General features: G+C 36.4%; 1 non-coding gene across 1 annotated transcript; it reads left to right on the top strand.

The window, feature by feature from the left end:
• The first annotated feature begins 21,043 nt into the window (after positions 1-21,043).
• Positions 21,044-21,148, top strand: LOC129498991 (U6 spliceosomal RNA). The gene has a single exon (XR_008662260.1). It is a non-coding gene; the product is annotated as a U6 spliceosomal RNA (small nuclear RNA).
• Positions 21,149-21,863: the final 715 nt, after the last annotated feature.

The following is a 21,863-nucleotide window of genomic DNA, read 5'->3' as shown; positions in this document are numbered from 1 at the left end:
ACTTATCCATGTAATCACTACGTGTCTGACACTGCTAAGTGTTTTAAAGGTATTTTCACATTTAATCATAACAACTTTGTATTGAAAGTATTATTTTCATTAAAAAAAAAAAAAAAAAAAAGCTAGGGGCTCCCGGGTGGCTCAATGGTTTGGCGCCTGCCTTTGGCCCAGCGAGTGATCCTGGAGTCCTGGGATCGAGTCCCCTGTCGGGCTCCCGGCATGGGGCCTGCTTCTCCCTCTGCCTGTGTCTCTGCCTCTCTCTCTCTGTCTATCATAAATAAATAAATAAATAAATAAATAAATAAATAAATAAATAAATAAGTTTTTAGAAAAAAAAGAATCCATTTATAAAAAAAGAAGCTAATGATTAGGAACTTATATAACCTGACCTAAGTTGCAGAACTGATACATGTTGTGTTTGAATTCAAATTAGATTTGTTTGATTCTGAACCCACTATATTAAAGTAAGAGTGAGTGATTTTTAGTTAAATGGACCATCAAACGTTCCTCAAATATCTCACATAGGTCTTTTAGGTAGGTAAAATGATCACAGTTTATCAGTAATTAAAGAAAAATAAAACAACAACATGATAGTTTGAAAACCTTCGTACTCTGACTAGGGATGAAGATTTTTCTGCTTTGATTACCCGGTGTACATACAGATTGATTGTGTAATAGTAGGTGGTGTACATTTATGAAAGTAGATAATCAAGGAAAAGCATAGTCTCAATACAGATTTATACCTACCTTTGTATTTTGTGATGAATCCACCTAAAGAATAGTGATTGCTCTCATCCCTCAAAAAATATCATGGCCAAATCAATTTTAATAGAGGGTTATGGGAAAAAGTATTATGAGAAAAATAATGACTTGGTAGTACAATGATTCATTTAATGTCCTGTTAATTTTATTTCAATGATAGCCACAGTGGATTATGAATAATTAATTAAATTAGCAATGACCTAAGTTATTCATTATAAAGAATTTACCTATCTTGTAATCTCCATTAAATCTTGGTTCTGGCTCTTGCTCAATGCACGACACCACTCAGGGGGGAGTATTCCAGAGTGGAATATCATGATCTTTCATGTGTCATTTGTCTTTCATTAGTTCCATTCTACCTAGTGGATTGTGATTGAAGAGGTCATGTTGCTTCTACTTAAACACTATATTCATTGATATTTGACCCTTGAGGAAGAGGTTATTCATAGAAGCTCTCCCACATCTAATAAGCTCTAGTTATAAATATCCTTTCTGTTCTCCTAGGCAATAATAATGCCCACATTTGGGGACTCCAATTGATTCTGAAGTAATCATTTTATGAAAGGTAGAAATCACTGAAATTTCACCAGTTGGTAGAAGGGTAAATATAGAAAAGGTTCTGGTTATGGATATGAAAGAAAAAAAGTATAGTTATTCTATTCGCTTTAAATAGTTTAAGATGTTTGTAAATGTGTTGATTTCTGGGTTCAAACTGCTCATGAATGTTATGTTTTAGAGAAATATGTTAATCAAATATCCAGTCAATATTTTGTGTTGATTCCTGGGGGAAAAGAGAACCTGGATGTAATGTAAACTCAGCATTTTTTTTTAACATTTGTTGTATGGCTTGATGAAAAGATCGATACACATAAAAGTTTGAGGCTTCCAGTTTTGAGTAAATGAAAGTTGGCTTGAAGTGCAGTACTTTTAAAGGATATTCATCCTCTGACCATCATCTAGGTAGGGCTTATATTTTCATTGATTTGTATTCTAGATAATTTATTTATAAAATTGGACAAGATTTGGGACTCTGAAAAAGGGATTAGTCTTATCATTTGGCTATATCTTGACAATATTTCTGACATTTTAGGGCCATTATTCATTGACATTATAATATCTGGGGTTTTCTTTTGGTATTTAGCTTGAAGAATAGGGTAAAGAGGCTGTGATTAAGTTCAGGAATGGCTTCTGCCTAAAGGACCAATGCCATGACTGCCCTTTACACATAACCTGCAATCAGGAACAATATGAGATATAAGGATCCAAGAATTTAAATCATAAGTGCAGAAGGGTTGCATCCTAATATACCTGAAACATATTCCATACTACCTTGGCTTTAAATCTGTCTAATTTTTTTATTAGATTAGAAGTTATTCATTTTGGGAGCAATAAAGAAATTCCAACTTGGACTGCCTCACATCTTTTAATCGGAATTTTCCCAAAGCACAAAAGTAAAAATGTAAAAGTTGCTGTATTTCATTAGTTTTATTCTTTTGAATGTTGCTACGCTGAAAGCTCTGTGTGAAATTATTAGAAGACAAGTTTTCAAATGGTTGTAAAAGAAGATGCATATATGTGGACTCACTCAAAGGGCATTATTTAAAAAAGAAATTTTCCAGCCACCCAGATCTCAGGGTGGCTAGGCCCATTCAAGGATAGAGAATCCACCATCTGTATGATTATTTTTACATCTGAACTTTTTTTATACACCAGAGAGACTCAAAACTTTCAGGGTCATTTGCCCAGCATGTAGTGGAATGTCCTGTGCAATAGATTCCAATTAATATGAGCATGTTCAATGGCCCCGTACCACCAATGATGTATAACTGCTTTCCACTTGGCTTTATATGGCACTTCTTTGTTGCAGCTGCAGCCAGGTCTATCGCCCCTTTGATAAAAATTTCAGTTACCCCAGGGAGAAGCTTTTAACTTGATTAAGCATTGAAGTCTGCACTTGTGTTCTTCTTTGGAAGAGCAGATCAAAAGCACACTTTCTAAGGAAGTAATCTGAAAAATTAGGATAGCACTTGTGGACTTTGGCAGTAATGTTTTTCTGTAATTGAAACCTAAGAACCTGTGTTAACTGACTAGACTATTATGAACTTCTTAGCATTTAACAAACCTTTCTCTTTTTTGAAAGTAAATAGGGTTCCTTGATTCTATTTAACCAATTCTTTAGCATGCTGTGTCTTTTTTGTTGTGGTTAAGAAAACCTCAGTCTAGGTTTAAAGATAGGGAACAGACAATCAAGGAAAAAAGCAATTAGATGATCAAGTTGTGGTACAGAGAAAAAAGCCTGTGGTTTTCAGTTGCATCTCTGGCATTAACTCACCATTAAACCTTGAGTGAGACACTTAATTTTTCTGGGCCACAGTTTTTTCATCTTTGAAATATGACGATAGGTTAGATAATTTATGTAAGGATAGGCTAGATGATATGTAAGATTTCTGCTGAATCTGAAATTCTTTGACTCTAAATGTTGGACAGAATGGGACCAGATACTGGCAACACTTCCTATTTGCTTTACATTTCCTGTCTGCTTCCATTCCAAATTCGGTTTGGCAATGGAATAATATGGTGCTGTTATATCTTTGAGTTGAGATGAGATATATCTGGAACTATATCTGAAATGAGGTATATCTGAGGCCATTCACTTGTTCTGCCCATCCTTGTTTTCTTATCTTTTATATTAAACCAAACCCCTTCAAGTTGTAGTTTTTAAAGGTTAATTACAATGTGGAATCTGAAACCATATAAATAAACTTTGTGTACTCAGTTGTGTTAAAATCTACTGATCCATTTTGAACAGTGAATAAGTCTTTTACTAATGCATGATTTTGTAATATTATTCATTGGTCATTGGGAAGATACTGGTTCATTGACTTAGTCAGATCTTCTGAATATTGGCTCATTTTATTATACAACATCAAAAAAATTTAGGTTAATATCACTACCATTCTCATTAGAAAAGACTTCTAGGTATAGAGAAATTGTAAATTTCACTCTGGTAAACTCAGGTTTTCCAAAATTTAAATTTTCTCTTGAAGAAAATACCATCTGCTGTTTTCTTTGGAATGACAGGTTTACTTGTTCATTTAAAAAAAAATGTGGGCAGCCCGGGTGGCTCAGCGGTTTAGCGCCGCCTTCAGCCAGGGCATGATCCTGGAGATCTGGGATCGAGTCCCAAGTCAGGCTCCCTGCATGAAGCCTGCTTCACCCTCTGCCTGTGTCTCTGCCTCTCTCTCTCTCTCTCTCTCTCTGTGTTTCTCATGAATAAATAAATAATTTTTTTTTTAAAAAGTGAAAGTCTATCAAATATCCAATCTGGTAATCCATTATTTGTCTGTCACTCTTTTTTTTTTTTCCAGGTAAAAATGATGTTCCATGAAAGCACATGCAGTTCTGCTTGTTGCACAGTGGCATAAATTTTTTTCCTAGAGACAATCACCAAATTTCAGTATGCAGCAGAAGTGCTTTCTGTGTATTTCCCATTTCATCATATAGAATTTATAAGAAGATGTATAGATTTAATAAAGTTAATCATTTTTATTGCCTTATAAAGGATATTCTTATGTGAACCGGGCATTTTATTTATATTGTGAGCACATCACGGTGAAGAATGTAACTACCAGGGTGGTTTGGTGTCACTGCCTTGATTCTTCCTAAAGGACCAACAGTTTTGTTTTGTTTGTTTGTTTTTTAAAGATTTTATTTATTTTTTTGCTAGAGACTGAGAGAGAGAGCAAGAGAGAATGAGCTGTGGGGAAGGGCAGAAGGAGAGAGAGGAGCAGATTCCTCGCTGAGCAGGGAGCCCGACATAGGACCCCAAGATCATGATCAGAGCTGAAGACCAATGCCCAACTGACTGAGCCACCCAGGCACCCCAGGACCAACAGTCTTACCACCATTGTTTTTACACCACTAGTAAACAAAATAGTAAGGAAGAAAAGTGACTTCTTAGTTTTATTATAAAAATAGCTTTGGCTTAGCAGACCCACCATAAGTGCTTTGGAGACCTCAGGAGAGTACAGATTGCATTTAGAAAACCACTGGATTAGACTTCATTACTATTATGGTGTTGACTTTTCCCCTTCTGTTGTCAGAAGAATGGGCCAGTTTTTCACTACTCATTTCTCATGACGTTGCTTCATTAGAAGAAAGGAATCATTGACAGTGAGGCTCACTTACCATAAGCAGAGGCCCAATCCTTAATGACTAGATTGCTCTGTTTTGCTGACAGAGACATAATTAGTAGAAGTCAGAACTTGAGTGGTGCCTTGTGGCTCAGATTGTTGAGCCTCCAATTCTTGGTTTCAACTCAGGTCATTCTCATGGGTGGGGAGGTCAAGCTCCTTGCTCAGCAGGGAGTCTGCTTGAAGATTCTCTCCCTCTGCCCCTCCCCTCACTCATTTGCATGAGCTCTCTCACTCTCAAATAAATAAATAAATCTTTAAAAGAAATAAAAGTAAGAACGAACTATTATAGGCAGTAGCTGGTAAGCAGTACATAACCACTTTCTTCTCACTCTACTTGCCTCTTTTTCCAAGGTGGGCTAATAATAAACAGAACTTTAAGAAATTCTTTTTATGGGATAAGGCCAGGATTTGCATTTAGCTGGAGACCAAAGCCCATGTACTTGGCCACTACTTTATAGTAACTCCTGTGGAGCTACTCAGCTCTGAAAGTCAGTGATTCCAGAAAACAAATATATTCCAGGAGCGGCAAGCGAAGCTGCTGATAATAGAGACAGACCCCATAGACAGGCTTGAAAGTGTTTAGTACTAACGCATACTGAAAGGACTTGGGTAAACTGGAAAGATTTTAGCAAATGCAATAGAGAGTTTTAACCACACAGAGTAGGCAACATGGCTTGGTGGTTTAAAGAGTAGGCTTTAAATCCAAAATTCAAAGTTCAGAACTACCATTAACCAGCTTTGTGATTTTGGGCAAGTTACTTAACCTCTCTGTGCCTCACTCATAAGATGGAATGATTAGATATGATGATGACGATAATATTACCTATTGAGGTTTCAGTTAGTAATGGTCTAGTAAGCAGTAGGGCACATGGGAAGCAATAACAAATCTTGGCCATTAGAATTATTCGTAGTGCTGGGCACATGACAACTAAGCAGCACAATTTAGCTATTCTTATTTAACCTGCTGCCTCCTGCTTCTCATTACTGGTGCAAACATAAGCTTTATTTGTGATTTATTTATTCATTCACTTGTTCTACACTGATTTACTGAACACCTACTGTGTACACTGTCCCAGTGCTTTGGTCCTGTAGTTGGCAACTACAATATATCTATGATTTCTTCTCTTCTCACTATAGAGAAGAGAAGTAGTATATTCACTTTTCATAAGCTTGCTCACATCATGCAGTTTATGTCAAGTATCTGGTCATTTTCCTCTTTTTTTTTTTTTTGTACACGTGAGAATCAGCTTGTTAATAACTGCTTTTTGATCTTTAGATCATTTAAAATCAAACACACATAGATGGAAAGTAAGCATCTTCCATTTTCTAGTATTGTTATTAAGGTTTTAAAAATTCAAGCCAAAAAACACTTTATTTTGTTTGGTTTCTTTTATCCAATAAAAACTTAAGCTAATATAACACTGATGATTGCAAATGGATTATTTGAGAGGAAGATCTCTAGTACTTTCTATCATGTACAATGTACTTAGCTCTTGAAATTTCCTTAACTGCATATATGCAGATGAAAATGGACTATTATCTACATCACAAATAAATTTCCTGAGAATGTGAATATTCTTCCTAAGTACCCAAGAACATGAATGCTAACAATTTATTCACTGAAACTGAAAATAAGATTTGAAAACTTAAAGAACATAATCTTTGAGCAGTAGGAAAAGCTCATCATTTTTATTTAAGTTTTTGAAAGCTTCATTCTTCCTTAAAATTTAAATTCTTCCTAATCGTAGCAAACACTAAAATATAAAAGTCATAATATAGGTGTACAGCAAATGTGTCTTTAAAATTTTGTCTGACAGATTGAAAATTGAATCATATTTTAAATATATTAGGAAAAATCCCCGTATAAAAGAATCATTAATATGAATACTTTCAGTAAGAAATTCTACTGTAACCACAGAAAAATCCTCTCTAAGTTATATTTTGAGTGTCTGGGATTGTGTATTCCATGTATTTTGAGGTAAAATATGTTATAGCAGAGGCTATTCATGTCCAATAGTAGAAGCTATTATAGTTTTTTATCAAGTTAGAATCACATCATATCTCAGTCATTCTACTGAAAAGTATCCTGATGGCAATAAACTGTGATGTGAGTCATGAGCTGATTTTGCTACCAGTGATGGAATTAATTTCAGCACTCATTTCTCTTGACCTCTCATCATGATTCATTACTATTGGCCACTCCCTTTCTTGAATGCGCTCTTCTTTTGTCTTATAGTGACACATCTTTCAAATATTTTTCTCTCCTACATTGTTGGCTGCTTTTTCCTCAGAATCCTTTTTTGGCTTCTCCTCTACTTCTAGATATCTGAGTTCTTTAGGTCACAGTCCTGGGGTGTTCTGTTTTTCACAGAGTCTAGACTTCAAGGATCCAAATCCCATTTACAAAGCTTAAACTTGTTATAGACAAGACTTATGTGCCTATGTTTCTTAATATATAAAAAGCAGATAGCAGTAATATCTACTTCATGGGTTATTGTGAGTGTTAAGTATACTTTTAAAACATTTAGAGTAGTGCCTGGAATGCAATGCAATAGGCACTCAGTATACTTTGTTTTTATTCTGTATTATATTCTCTCCCTAAGTAATTGTAACAATTTCCACTCAGATGCTGATAAATCCTAAATTTAGATAACTAGTCCAGATGTCTCTTCTGTGGTTCAAACTTTCTATTTATTTGACTCCTCAGTATCTTCCCTTGCATGTCTCTCAGACACTACAAACCATATTCAGAACCGAAAATTAAATGAATAATTTACCTCTTTCTAGATCTCATTCCCACCCCCAGTTTGGTCCTCTTTAAAATATGACAGTATCAGAAAATGGCATCTTAACCCATACCTCCCCCCCAGTTCAAACAAAAACTGAATAGTCATACTTTTAAAATTTTTAACTTTTTTTTTTAAGTGGGCTCCACACCCAATATAGGGCTTGAACTCATGATCCTGAGATTGAGAGTCACATGTTCTATCAACTGAACCATCCAGACACCACCACCCCCAAACTTTAACTTCTTATTATGGAAAACATATAACATCTACAACAATATGAGGATATCTGGTTTCAACATTTAGAATGGCCAGTCTTGTTTCATTTATATAACTGCTCAGTCTACCACTCCCTGAACTAGATTATTTTGGAATAAATCCCAAACACCATACTCTTTTATACACAAATATTTTCATATTTATCTCTAAAAAGATAAAGACTCTTTTTAAAGACTTTATCAAAATACCACAAATGGTCTCATAATTATTTTTTTAATGTTGATTTAAATAAAAATTCAAATAAAGTCCACATATGGCAATTATCGATGTCTCTTAAATTTCTTTTAGTCTTTCTTATTCTTTCCCCTTCCTCTGCCTCCCCCTTGTCCCAGAAATATATTTGATGAAGAAAAAGCTATTGCTTTGTCATTTCCCTTTGTCCTCTGTATTTCTTGTTATGCTCATCATGACAATGCACTCCCACTCCCCATCACCTATTTCACCCAACCATCTACTTCCCCTCTGGTAACTATTGGTTTATTCTCTATAGGAGTCTGTATTTTGGTTTGTCTCTCTCTCTTTTTTTTCTCTTTGTTCATTCATTTTGTAAGCTCCATGTATGTGTGAAATCATATGGTATTTGTCTTTCTCTGACTGACTTATTTTGATTAGCATAATAGTCTCTAGCTCCACCCATGTTGTTTGCAAATGGCAAGATCTTATTTTTTATGGCTGAATAATATTCCATTATATATAGATCTCACATCTTCTTTATCCATTCGTATATCAATGGATACTTGGGCTGCTTCCATAGTTTGGCTATTGTAAACAATGCTTCAATAGACATAGAGGTGCATATATCCCTTTGAATTAATTTTCTTTTGTTTTGTTTGTATTCTTTGGGTAAGTATGCAGTAGTGTCATTACTGGATTGTAGGGTAGTTTTATTTTTAACTTCTTTTTTAAAAAAATATTTTATTTATTTATTCATGGGAGACACAGAGAGAGGCAGAGACATAGGCAGAGGGAGAAGCAGGCTCCCTGCAAGGAGCCCAGTGTAGGACTTGATCCCAGGATTATGACCTGAGCCAAAGGCAGGTGCTCAACAGCTGATCCACCCAGGAGCCCTATTTTTAACTTCTTGTGGAAACTCCATACTATCCAGGTTTGTTTTTTTATAAGAATATTTCATATAAAGTACTGGGCATTTCCATCAGGAAGCATGTATGTCTGTCTTTCTCTTTTGCCATCTTGATAACTTTTGATGGTCATTGTTTTAGAATAGATCTATTATGCTGGCAGTGGTTATAAACTGTTAATGTTCTATCATTGCTTCTTCATTTACTGGCTGAAATCAATCTTTCTTTCTTTCTTTCTTTCTTTCTTTCTTTCTTTCTCTTCTTCTTTTTAAGATTTTATATATTTATCTTAGAAAGTGAGAATAAGTGCAAGTGGGGGAAGGGGCAGAGGGAGAGGTAGAGAGAGAATCACAGGCAGACTCCACGTTGAGCACAGAGCCTGAGGAGAGGCTCTATCCCTCTATTCTGAGATCATGACCTGAGCCAAAAGCAAGAGTTGGCAGCTTAAGTGACTGAGCCACTCAGGTGCCCCATGGCCTGAAATACCTCTATAAAAAGAAACTTCCTCTCACAACTTTTGGTTACCCAGCAGTACATTTCAAATGGGAAAGACAAAATACTCTATTCTTTCACGTTTCTTATCAACTTTTAGTATAATGGGTTGATTCTGTATCATACTGTATGGGTGGCCAATGAACTTTTAAAAATATTTTTATGTGTTTCAATCCATTGCAGCCATTATATTTACAGATGCTCAAATTATGTCATCTTTTTCTTAAATTTTTTTTTATTTATTTATGATAGTCACAGAGAGAGAGGGGGGGGGCAGAGACACAGGCAGAGGGAGAAGCAGGCTCCACGCACCGGGAGCCCGACGTGGGATTCGATCCCGGGTCTCCAGGATCGCGCCCTGGGCCAAAGGCAGGCGCCAAACCGCTGCGCCACCCAGGGATCCCCAAATTATGTCATCTTTGACTAGCAGGAGCTTCTTCCAATTTGACTCCTGATTCCTTTTGACAAACTTCAGTAGTCCTTGGTAGTTTTGCTGTTTTGTGGCATGATTCTAAGATCATTTTAGACACCTCTTGTTTCAGCACTGAAATCGTCTATTTCTACAAGGAATCCAGTATTGGAAAGTGGTAATAAGAGATCAATATCTGGATTTTAGGCATGCTTACTCCTGCTGCCATGGTCATTGTCTCTAGACTTGTTTAGAGCTCAGAGCTAGGAAATATCTAAAATTTTTTAAAGAGAAAAGATGGATTCGCAATATTTTAAATCTAAGAATACAATCTTTTTACTTAACTTCTTTAATTTTGTATTTATGATGTCTTCTACTACTGTAAAATATATTGGTTCTTAATGACATAAGCATCATTACTTATTTTCTTTGTCATAGGTTGTATACAATAGTTTCAGAGTAACAATCAATTTTATCACTAGCAATACGATTACTGAAAATTGTTTAAGATTCTTTAAAAAGATTTTATTTATTTACTCATGAGAGACAAAGAGAGATAGGCAGAGACATAGGCAGAGGGAGAAGCAGGCTTCCTGCGGGGAGCCCAATACAGGACTCGATCCCAGGACCCCCAGGATCATGACCTTAGCCAAAGGCAGACGCTCAACCACTGAGCCATCCAGGTGTCCCAAGACTTTTTTTACATTTTATATATATATATATATATATATATATATATATATATATATATATATTTGCACTATATACATAGTATAATATATAATATATATATATATTATATATATAGCACAGAGCACTGATCTTCAGTATATATCTGACTAGACAAATAAAATTATTGTGTTTTTGGTCCATTTGAAATAACTCTTCTTTATGTGATAATACCACCAATTCATTGCCTAGATTGATTTGCTTCATTCTGCTTCAGATGTTTAGGGATTTCTTTTTGTAATAAGATCTTAATTTTTAATTATGTAAAACATTTGTATGGTTCCAAAGAAATCTACCAAACAAGGTATATTTCTTTTTTTTTCTTTTTTTTTTAAGATTTTATTTATTTATTCATGAGAGACACAGAGAGAGGCAGAGACATAGGCAGAGGGAGAAGCAGGCTCCATGCAGGGAGCCTGATGTGGGACTCGATTCCAGGACCCTGGGATTATGCCCTGAGCTGAAGGCAGATGCTCAACTGCTGAGCCACCCAGGTGTCCTGAAACAAGATACATTCAAAGAATTTAACATTTATTCCCATTTTTCTTATAGTCTCTTCTCTCTTCCTAGTATGTAGCCAGTTAAAACTTTTCTGCCATAGCCTTCGGTTTAAAAATTTGAATTAGCAAAAACATACATGGCCTTATAGTAGTTTCCTTGTGTTTGAAGGCATATCACACATACTTTTTTTTAACTTGCTTTTTATTTATTTATTTATTTTTACGTGTCTGTATATTCTGGAGATCACTTTTATAGGAGTATATAAAAATAGCCCTATTTCCTTTTATAGTTGTATGGTACTTCATTGAAAGGATATATCATGGTTTATTCAACCAAAATGCTTTTGATGCATGTTTGGATTATTTCCAGTTGTGCGTAAATGTTTAACAATTAGCTCTCCTCAGGGGAAAAAGCTTTGATTTGGAGTGTTTGCAAATTTCTATGTGGTGTAAATATTCCCACCAAGGCTGAGTTCAAGCTACTAACATCATGTTACTGGATATGAAGTTGGGAAGTGATGTATAGTAGCACACATTATGTGCGCTATAGAATTCTACATTATGTAGAAGTTCCACCATTCACATATAATACATGTAAAACTCCCAAGAGACAGATAATAATACAATATAGTAAAATACCTAAGAAGTGATGAATTTTGAGTACTTATTACCTCTGCACTTAAATATAATTTATGTAATTTCAAGTTTATATAATTTAAATAATCACTATGTTTAACAACCAGTTTACAAAATCCCTGAAAATTTAACAACTCCTTTTCTTTTTAATACTTTACTGATTTATTCATGGGAAGCACAGAGAGAGAGACAGGCAGAGTGAGAAGCAGGTTCCATGCAGGGAGCCCAACATGGGGCTCAATCTCGGATCTCCAGAATCACATGCTGGACTGAAAGCAGTGCTAAACCGCTGAGCCACCGGGGCTGCCCTTAACAACTCATTCTTGTAAGCAATACAAGCCAGCTCTAATAGACTCATTGGTTGCTATTACAAGTGTTGCTGTGACGTATACCTTTCCACATATATCAATTCTGCATATTTGCCAGTGTATCTTTCGTATCAATGTTTACTAAGTCAAACAATAAATGCTTATGTTGCTAACTTCTTTTCCAAAGAGTTTAAGCCATTTGGCATTCCTATCAGTGTTAAATGAGACTTTCCCCAAGTCTCACCAATGGAGTGTATTATCAAAATTTTGGATTTTTCCTTAAATAAGTGAACTCACTATAGATCTCATTTGCATTTATCTTATTATGGATGAGGTTGACAATCTTTTTTTATATTGTTAGTCATTATGGAAAGCTCCTTTCTGCCTCATTCTCTATATCTAACCCACTATCAAATATTTTTTCCTTTCTCAGTCTCATTGCACATCCTAGTAAAAGCTGAAATCTTCTCATCTGGATTAATGTTTGGACTTCCTGTCTTGTCTTCCTTTCCATTTTTGCTTTTTTTGATCCATTCTCTACAGATTAGCCAGTGCAATCCTTCCAGTAAAACAGAATCACTCATTCATTTCTAATGTTTCAGTGACTTCCTGCTATAATTTAGATTCCAAATTTCTTAGGTTGACATATGGGCCATTGGAGAGAAATTTGCACAAAAGCACACTTATGTGAGGGGTGCCTGGGTGGCTCAGTCAGTTAAGCATCTTTTGGTTTGGACTCAGGTCCTGATCTCAGGGTTGTGGGATCAAGTCCTGCACCAGGCTCTCTGCTCAGATTCTCTCTCCCACTCATGCTCTCTCTTTCTTTAAATACATAAATAAGTAAATACATAAGTAAATAAAATCTTTTTTTAAAAAAGCACACTTATGTGGAAAGGAGGCTGGGAAATACGGTGTGGAAAATGGAAGGAGAGAATTTCTCTTATACTATCATGAATTAAATATGGAATTAATTAGAGAGTAGTTACAAGAGCCTGGGTGGCTCAGTTGGCTGGGATACTGACTCTTAATTTCAGCTCAGGTGGCGATTTCAGGTTGTGGGGTCAGGCCCTATGTGAAGCCATGCTGGGCAAGTAGTCTGCTTGAGATTCTCTCCCTCTCCTTCTGCCCCTCCTTCCCACTCTCTAAATAAATAAATTTTTAAAAAAGAAAAAAAAATTAGAGAGTGATTAAATAAGGCTGGAGTTTATTCAGGAAGACTTTTAAATTAATTTTTAACTTAATTTTTTAAAAAAGATTTATTTGACAGAAAGAGAACACAAACAGGGGGATAGGGAGGCAGGCAGAGGGAGAGGGAGAAGCAGGCTCCCCATGGAGCTGGGAACCTGGTATGAGACTTGATCCCAAGACTCTGGGATCATGATCTTAGCCAAAGATAGATGCTTAACTGACTGAACCACTTAAGCACCCTTATTTTTTTAATTTTAAATTATTAAAAAAAGTTTATATTTTTAAAGATTTTATTTATTTATTCATGAGAGACACACACACACACACACACACACAGAGAGAGAGAGAGAGAGAGAGAGAGGCAGAGACACAGGCAGAGGGAGAAGCAGGTTCCATGCAGGGACCCAGACGTGGGACTCGATTCCGGATCTCCAGGATCATGCTCTGGGCTGAAGGCGGCGCTAAACTGCTGAGGTACCCAGGCTGCCTCCCAACTTTTAAAAAAAATATTTGTATTTATTTATTCATGAGAGACACACACAGAGAGAAAGAGAGACAGGCAGAGACACAGGCAGTGGAGAAGCAGGCTCCACGCAAGGAGCCTGATGTGGGACTTGATCCTGAGTCTCCAGGATCAGAGTTCACTAATTTAAATGTTACTCTAATCCAAAACATCCTCTGAGTTGACATATAAAATTGCCATCACAACCCCAGTAAAGATATGTTGAATCCTTAACCCCCAGTACCTCAGAATGTGACTTATTTGCAACTGGGATATCGACAGAGCTAATTAAGTTAAAGTGATGTTGTTAGGGGGGCCTTAATCCAATATGATGGGTGTCCTTATCAAAAGGAGAAACTTGGACACAGACACACACAGAGGGAAGACACAGGGAATGCTACTAACCAAGGAATGTCTGCACTTCCAGAAGCTAGTAGAGGCATGAGACAGATTCTCCCTCATAGTCTTCTAAAGGAACAAATTCTGCTGACATCTCAGATTTCAGGCTTCTAGCGTCCAAAACTGAAACAATAAATCTTTATTGCTTAAGCCACCCAGTTTGTGGTACTTTGTTATGACATCCCCAAACCTAAGTACAGAGTATACATATAACATCAGTTGGAGATAAAATCCTAAATTTGAGACCTTTCACCAAAAGTTGGCACTTAAACCAAATATTCCTAGAACAATTCCCTAAAAAGTCAGTTTTCCAAAACCTGTCAACAATAGTTTAATGACAACCATTTCACCATACTAAAGGGGCAAGTCTAGGCCTTTGGAAATATCTTCAGTGGTTCATCAAACTGGCTGACATCCATCCTTTCAACCTCAACCACCAATAGACTCTAGTGGCCACATGTCTTAAAGTTTACATCTTACAAAATAAATGTGGTCATTTATGGGAATGGTTGGTCCATGGTAGCTCTAATCTACATTAATGTGCAGACTCTCAATCACTAAAGTGATTGTTGGATTGAAGGTACTCACCAAATAATTTAAACAGAATTTTGGGAAGGTAATTCTACTTTAATTAGCAAATTAAACACTCTCCTTAAAATGAAAAAAATAATAATTCTGCTAATAGTGTGGTCATATCATATATTTTGGATCTGAGTTCTGCAGATGTTTCAAGCTATAAAATTCTGTGTCTTGTGACTCCTAACTAAGAGGCACTGTGGTATAGTGGATATAGTTATCAGAGAGCCCGACACTGTCTGTGCTCACTAAACATTGTTGAAAGAATAAAACTCCCAAGTCTTGGAGTCAGACTAGATTTCAACCCCAGGTCTACTTTCTAGCTGTTAGACTGAGAGTCGGCCATTGAACCTCTCTGACTCTCAAGTGTCTCTTTCTGTAGAATGAAGGGGAAAACCCACCAAATTTTTCTTTCTACTTTCATCTTTCACATTTGCAAGAATGCTTTTCTTTGGTAACCAAATAAAAGTTGCTGTGATTTAAAAAAAAAATTTTTTAAGATTTAAAAAAAATTTATTTGAGTTTGCATGTGCCTGCATGCACCAGAGAGAGAGAGAGAGAGAGAGAGATAGAGAGATAGAGAGATAGAGAGGGGGGGGGGAGAATAAGCAGTGGGGAAGTACAAAGGGAGGGGTGAAGCAGACTCCCTACTGAGCAAGGAGTCTGAAAGGAAACTTGATCCCAGGACTCTGGCTGGGATCATGACCTGAGCCAAAGGCAGACGCTTAACTGACTGAGCCACCTAGGTGCCCAGTTGATGTGGTTTTTTTAAAAAAGAAATTAATTCTTGCTTTGTTGATTTCACAGAAATGGTGTGAAGATCAATGTGACAGTAAATATAAAAGGGTTTGATGAAACATAAAGTAATATATGGATGTAATGGATTACTTATCCTGCTAAAAGCATTAACATTCTCAAAACATCAGATTCAGTATCGTGAATGTGTATGCATGCTCCCTTTAAGGCTTTCGACAAGAAAATGATTTTAATACCTGTTTGTGATTTATGCATGTATCTATGCACATGTATATTTTTAAGCCTAAGATTGTAATTAAAATCTCTTCAGTTAAGTAAAACTCCTTTCCAACATAGTCTTACAGGTCCATAAACAGGTCCATATCGGAAATCCAAAAATATTTTTAGAAAGCTCTTTTATTACCCCAGATTTTATTTATTTATTCATGAAAGACACACACAGAGAGAGGCAGAGACATAGAGAGAGGGAGAAGGAGGCTCCATGCAAGGAGCCTGATATGGGACTCTATCCCAGGATCCCGGGATCACGACCTGAGCCAAAGGCAGATGCTCAACCATTGAGCCACCCAGGTGCTCCCAAAAGCTCTTTTGTATCTGATTTATAGTAAAGTTTGACTTGAACTGACTAGTCATAGTACTTATTGCATTTAATGTGAATATTTATATGGTTCACTGCAGAAGAAAAGTTTCATTCTTCCTTCCAAAAAGAGCTTAAGAAGGCCAGATCAATGAAGATGGGAAAATTAAAGAATAGTATAAATGAAGTATTTAAGCTGCATATATTCAAGAGCTAAAAAATTTGGTATAAATAATAAATCTTATATGTTATTAGACAATAAATGAAATAACCATAGACTCTAGTTCTACTATCTTCTGGAAAGGTAAGAACAGTTTTATTGAATGATTCATGGTATGTTTAAATTCAACACAGTCCTTCTAACAGGAAAAGTAGAGTTTCTGAAATGAATTCTAATTTTTCCTGAACAAAGAAAAGTAGCCCTGATTCTTCAGAACTTTTCTTTCATCAAAGTTAAACTATCATATAATGAAAGTTTTGTGTTCTGGATGCTTATGAGACTTTATTTATTCCATGTATTGGCTTCAAGAAGTGTAGGATCATTGTCAGTCTTAAGAAATAGAGAATTTGATTACCAGATGTTGGCTTCAACTTAGACTAAGACTCATGTGGAGTTCTTTACCTCAATATCTGCTCAGCTATCATTCAAGGCTCTGGCTTATTCTATCCCATTTTTATAAGCTGTGCCTTATAAAATGGTGTTTCAGGACAAGGTCAAGGCGCTCTGCATTAAGGTTAGAAGTACAGGCCTCAGGACTTTCAGCAGAATGTTGCCAATCTCCACAAAGATTTGCTATTTTCCCCATAGAAATAGAGTCATATTTAAGCTTCAGACTAAAGACAGAAGCTCTCAGGCTCTCATTTAAAAATCTAAGGGGTGCCTGGGTGGCATAGTCTGTTAAGGGGCTGACTCTTAGTTTCAGCTCAGGTGGTGATCTCAGGGTCGTGAAAGGGAGCCCTGTCTCTGGCTCTGTGCTCAGCACAAAGTCTACTTGAGATTCTCTCTCCCATGCCCTCTGCCCCTCCCACTTGTGCTCTCTCTCTCTCTAAAAAAATAATTTAAAAAATCTAAAATATCTTGAATTTTCAATATATCTGTCCTTCTTCACAAACTCTTTCTACAATAGCAATTTATAAAAGGAAGGAATATTTTTTCTTCAATAAATACTCTATTGCTATTAGAAGACCCAATAAAAAGCATTTGTTGTGAGCAAATAGTCAATTGTAGGACAGTGATTAGGATGAAGAAGTTTAGATTTTGAGAGGCTGTATTTCTTTTTAAATTTTTTTTTATTTATTTATGATAGTCACAGAGAGAGAGAGAGAGAGAGAGACAGAGACACAGGCAGAGGGAGAAGCAGGCTCCATGCACCGGGAGCCTGATGTGGGATTCGATCCTGTGTCTCCAGGATTGCGCCCTGGGCCAAAGGCAGGCGCCAAACCGCTGCGCCACCCAGGGATCCCGAGAGGCTGTATTTCAATCCCAGTTCTGCTATACCCATCTACCTTGTGACTTTGGGCAAGTGACTCAACATCCTAGCCTCAGTTCTTTTATCTGTAAAATGGAGGCAATAATAAAACCTATAGTAATAGATTATTGTGAGCAATAAATGTAAAACATTTGGCAAATTTCTGGACATTGTATGTAAGAACTCAAGAAATGTTAACTCTTTACCATTGTTAGTAGTGAATAAATCTATAGCATGCCAAAAACTTGAGCTTAGAAAATACCCCATTGTTTGACCCTATTTCACTTCTGTCCACTTCAGTGGCTGCCACGTACCTCATGCTCTGTCCCTTTCCCAGTCACATATCTGTGGAAGCACATATTTCAAAGTACCTGAGAGTTGTGGGAAAGCCTCATGCTTCATTTATTCAAATGTTACTGGCTAATGTGACTTTGACCTAGAGTGTTGTCACCACTATGCAACTGTCAGTCCTAGGGTTTAAAGGCCCATTAAATACACTTCTGCTGAGTCATTTTACTTATAAATTGCTTTTTCTACCTCCAAACTGGAGAGACCTGACAAGGCCTGCCCAGTTGCTACCTTTTTAAAACCCTATTCCTGTATCTTATCAATGGAGAATGATAGAAACAAGGTTTATAGGCATTCCAACTTTTGTTACACTGATCACATTGGCTTTTCAAGGTATGAGTATGAAGTTTATGGACTGGCCCTCATATTCTTTCCATTTTCTAGAACATAACTCATCCTCTAAAGCAAAAACTTATTTCTCTGTTTCTCTTGTTGACTACCTACTATCTGCCAGGCACATACAGTATTTTATTAAGATACAATTTAAGGACAGTAAGATTCACCCTGCAAGTTTTGAAAAAGCGTAAAGTACACTATAATTCAATTATGGAACAGTTCCATCATTCCAAATATTTCCCTGTATTTCTTAAGATCAGCTCCTTCTGTGACCTCCAGCTCCTGGCAAATACTGATCTGCTTCCTGTTCCTAGAGTTTAGTCACTTTTCACATATATTGTGACTATTACCTGGAATCTGTGATAACAATACTACTCTTGTGGCCAAGACAGAATTGACTAAAGATTTCATTTGTTTATTTCAATATTTTTATTTATTTTATTTGCCATAGGTGATATTCCATATCTCTTAGTTTTCTCATCAACACAGACCCTTATAACAAAGTGTCTGGGGGGGGGGGTGAATCCCAGTTGCTGTCAAGTCAAGTGACTAGTTTAATGGTCTTCCTCTAATTATAGTTTCTTTATTAAAGGGAGGAACATTTTTTTCTGATATCATATTCCTCCTTCTCAATATGTGAACTTTCATTATTCAGTTTCCGTAACATCAAACCATTAACTGTTTACCTATCTCTGACCCATTGAACTTCAACCATGAATGGGAAAGAGGAAGCAGTTAAACATGAATTCTATGATAATAATTTCAAGCTCATGGCGGACTGCCCTCAAGGACATCTTCTGTCCTGAAGAATTGACTAGAGATTCATTTATGCAAATGAGTTCAGGACTGTATTTATCTTGATATGTCCACGTTGGTTTTTGAAAGCCAAAGTCCTGACCTTTTTATCTCTCATTGTGAACAGCCACAATAAGATGAGAACAAAGAGAACATGGAATTTTCCCAAGTTAGAAGGCTCTTTTGATTGCTTTGCTGTGACTGGAACTCAGCCAAGCTTTAAAAATTGAGGTTTCTGTGTGGGAACGGGGTGCCTGTCTGGCTCAGTCGTTAGAGCATGCAATTCTTAATCTCGGAATCATAAGTTCGAGCCCCACGTTGGATGTAGAGCCTACTTTAAAAAAAAAGGATTCTGTGTCAGAACAGTGGTGGTATGTGCCTATGACTTCAGCAATCACATTAAACCAGCATTACAGAGTTAGGAGAAGCTTCTTAACAATGTGTATAGCTATTTTATTTTCAAGTAATATTTATTATTTATGATTATAAAAGTAATTCCTATTATTATAGAAAACTTATTTGGAGATTTGATTATCCATAATATAACTGCAATCTGCCCTAAAAAATAAGTAAAGCTGTTATACAAGATATGAAGATATGGCACAAATTTCTTTTCAGTAACACTTTCATTCTCAGAACCAATTTACCCTCAGATAGTGGTGAAAAGGCAGGTATCTAAAACACTGAATGAGAGTAATCTCTGAGCAGAGGAAATGTGGTCCAAGACCAATGGGGCAACTATCCATTGTATTTTTTTCTCTCTCTGTTCTGCTGCTTGGTCTTGTATGTAGGGATAGTCATGGGAAGTGCATGGGAGATAATGGAAACTAAAGCCCTGGCTTTCTGGACATAGAACTGAAAGAAGGCCTTCAGGGAACTAGAAATGTCACAGCAAATGTGACAAGAAGGGAGCTCAAGAGAGTGATACATAAAGTGGTGTATGGAATCCCAGGCTCACTTGTGGGCTGTGATGTGTCGACCTGACCCTACACAGTACCAAAGGCTTTGAGAACTGAACTATGGAATAGACCACTGCTCAGGTCCTAGATTGGCCAATAGGTGGTGCACATGTGGGACAGTTTAGAATAACACTGAATAAGTTGGGACATTTGGGTGGTTCAGCAGTTGAGCATCTTTGGCTCAGGGTGTGATCCCGGAGTTCTGGGATTAAGTCCCACATTGGGCTTCCTTCAGGGAACCTGCTTATCCCTCTGTGTGTGTCTCTGCCTCTCTCTCTCTGTGTCTCTCATGAATAAATACATAAAATCTTAAAAAAAAAAAAACACTGTAAAAGCTTTGAAAACTGAACTGACATTGGAACCACAATTCCTAGAATACAGATTGAAACTTGCAACCTGAATAGGTTGACTGCCTTCTACAACAAAAATATCAACATTCTCCTGAGGATTTAAGGTAGACCCAAGTTTCATACATAATATTCAAAATGTCTACATTAAAATCTAAAATTATTCAGCACACAACAAAGAAAATTTTAACTTTCAAGGGAGAAGGTAATCAATAGATGCCCACAAGACATATATGTTGGAATTATCAAAGACTTAAAAATAGGTATGATAACAGTGCTCCAAGAAGTGTAATAAATGGAAGTCTAAAGAGTCTCAGCAAATAAATGGAAGATCTCAAGTGAAGAACAAAATGAAAATTTTAGAACTAAAAACATACAAAAACTGAAAATTTGAAAAATTCATTGGTTGGATTCAATAGCAAAATCCGGATGACAAATTGTTCCATTAAAATATCCATTCTGAACAACAACTAAAAAAAAAATGTTGAAAGATAAACAGAGCTTCAGGAACTTATAGGGTAACACCAAAAGATCTAACTTCAATGTTATCAGAATTCCAGAAAGATAACTGAAAGAATGTGATAAGAGAAAAATGTTTAAAGAGTTAATGGCTAGGTGCTCTTTGGTAGCACACATACTAAAATTGGAGCAATACAGAGAAGATTAGCATGGACTCTATGCAAGGATGACATGTAAAATCATGAAGCATTTTACATTTTTAGAAATGGTAAGATTTTCCATGCTCATGGATTGGAAGAACAAATATTGTTAAAATGTCTATACTACCCAAAGCAATCTATACATTTAATCCAATCCCTATCAAAATACCAACAGCATTTTTTATGGAACTTGAACAAGCAATCCTAAAATTTGTATGGAACCAAAAAATACCCTGAATACCCAAAGGAATCTTGAAAAAGCAAAGCGAAGCTGGAAGCATCACAATTTCAGATTTAAAGTTATTTCACAAAATAGTAATCAAAACAGTGGTGATGGCACAGAAATAGACACACTGATCAATGGGACACAATAGAAAATCCAGGAATAAACCCACATTATATGGTCAATTAATCTTTGACAAAGGATGCAAGAATATGAAAAGGGAAAAAGACAATCTCTTCAATAAGTGGTGTTGGGAAAACTGGACAGCAACATGCAACAGAATGAAATGGACCACTTGCTTATACCATGCATGAAGATAAATTCAAAGTGGATTACAGGAGGGACGCCTGGGTGGCTCAGCAGTTAAGCGTGTGCCTTCAGCTAGGGGCGTGATCCTGGAGTTCTGGAAATGAGTCCCACATCACGCTCCCTGCATGGAGCCTGCTTCTCCCTCTCCCTATGTCTCTGCCTCTCTCTGTATCTCTCATGAATAAATAAATACAATCTTTAAAAAAAAAAAAAACCAAAATGGATTAAAGGCCTAATGTGAAAC

The sequence above is a fragment of the Nyctereutes procyonoides genome, unplaced genomic scaffold (assembly GCF_905146905.1).
Source record: "Nyctereutes procyonoides isolate TBG_1078 unplaced genomic scaffold, NYPRO_anot_genome, whole genome shotgun sequence".
Classification (NCBI taxonomy): Eukaryota; Metazoa; Chordata; class Mammalia; order Carnivora; family Canidae; genus Nyctereutes; species Nyctereutes procyonoides.
This window is presented reverse-complemented; position numbering and strand designations above follow the sequence as displayed.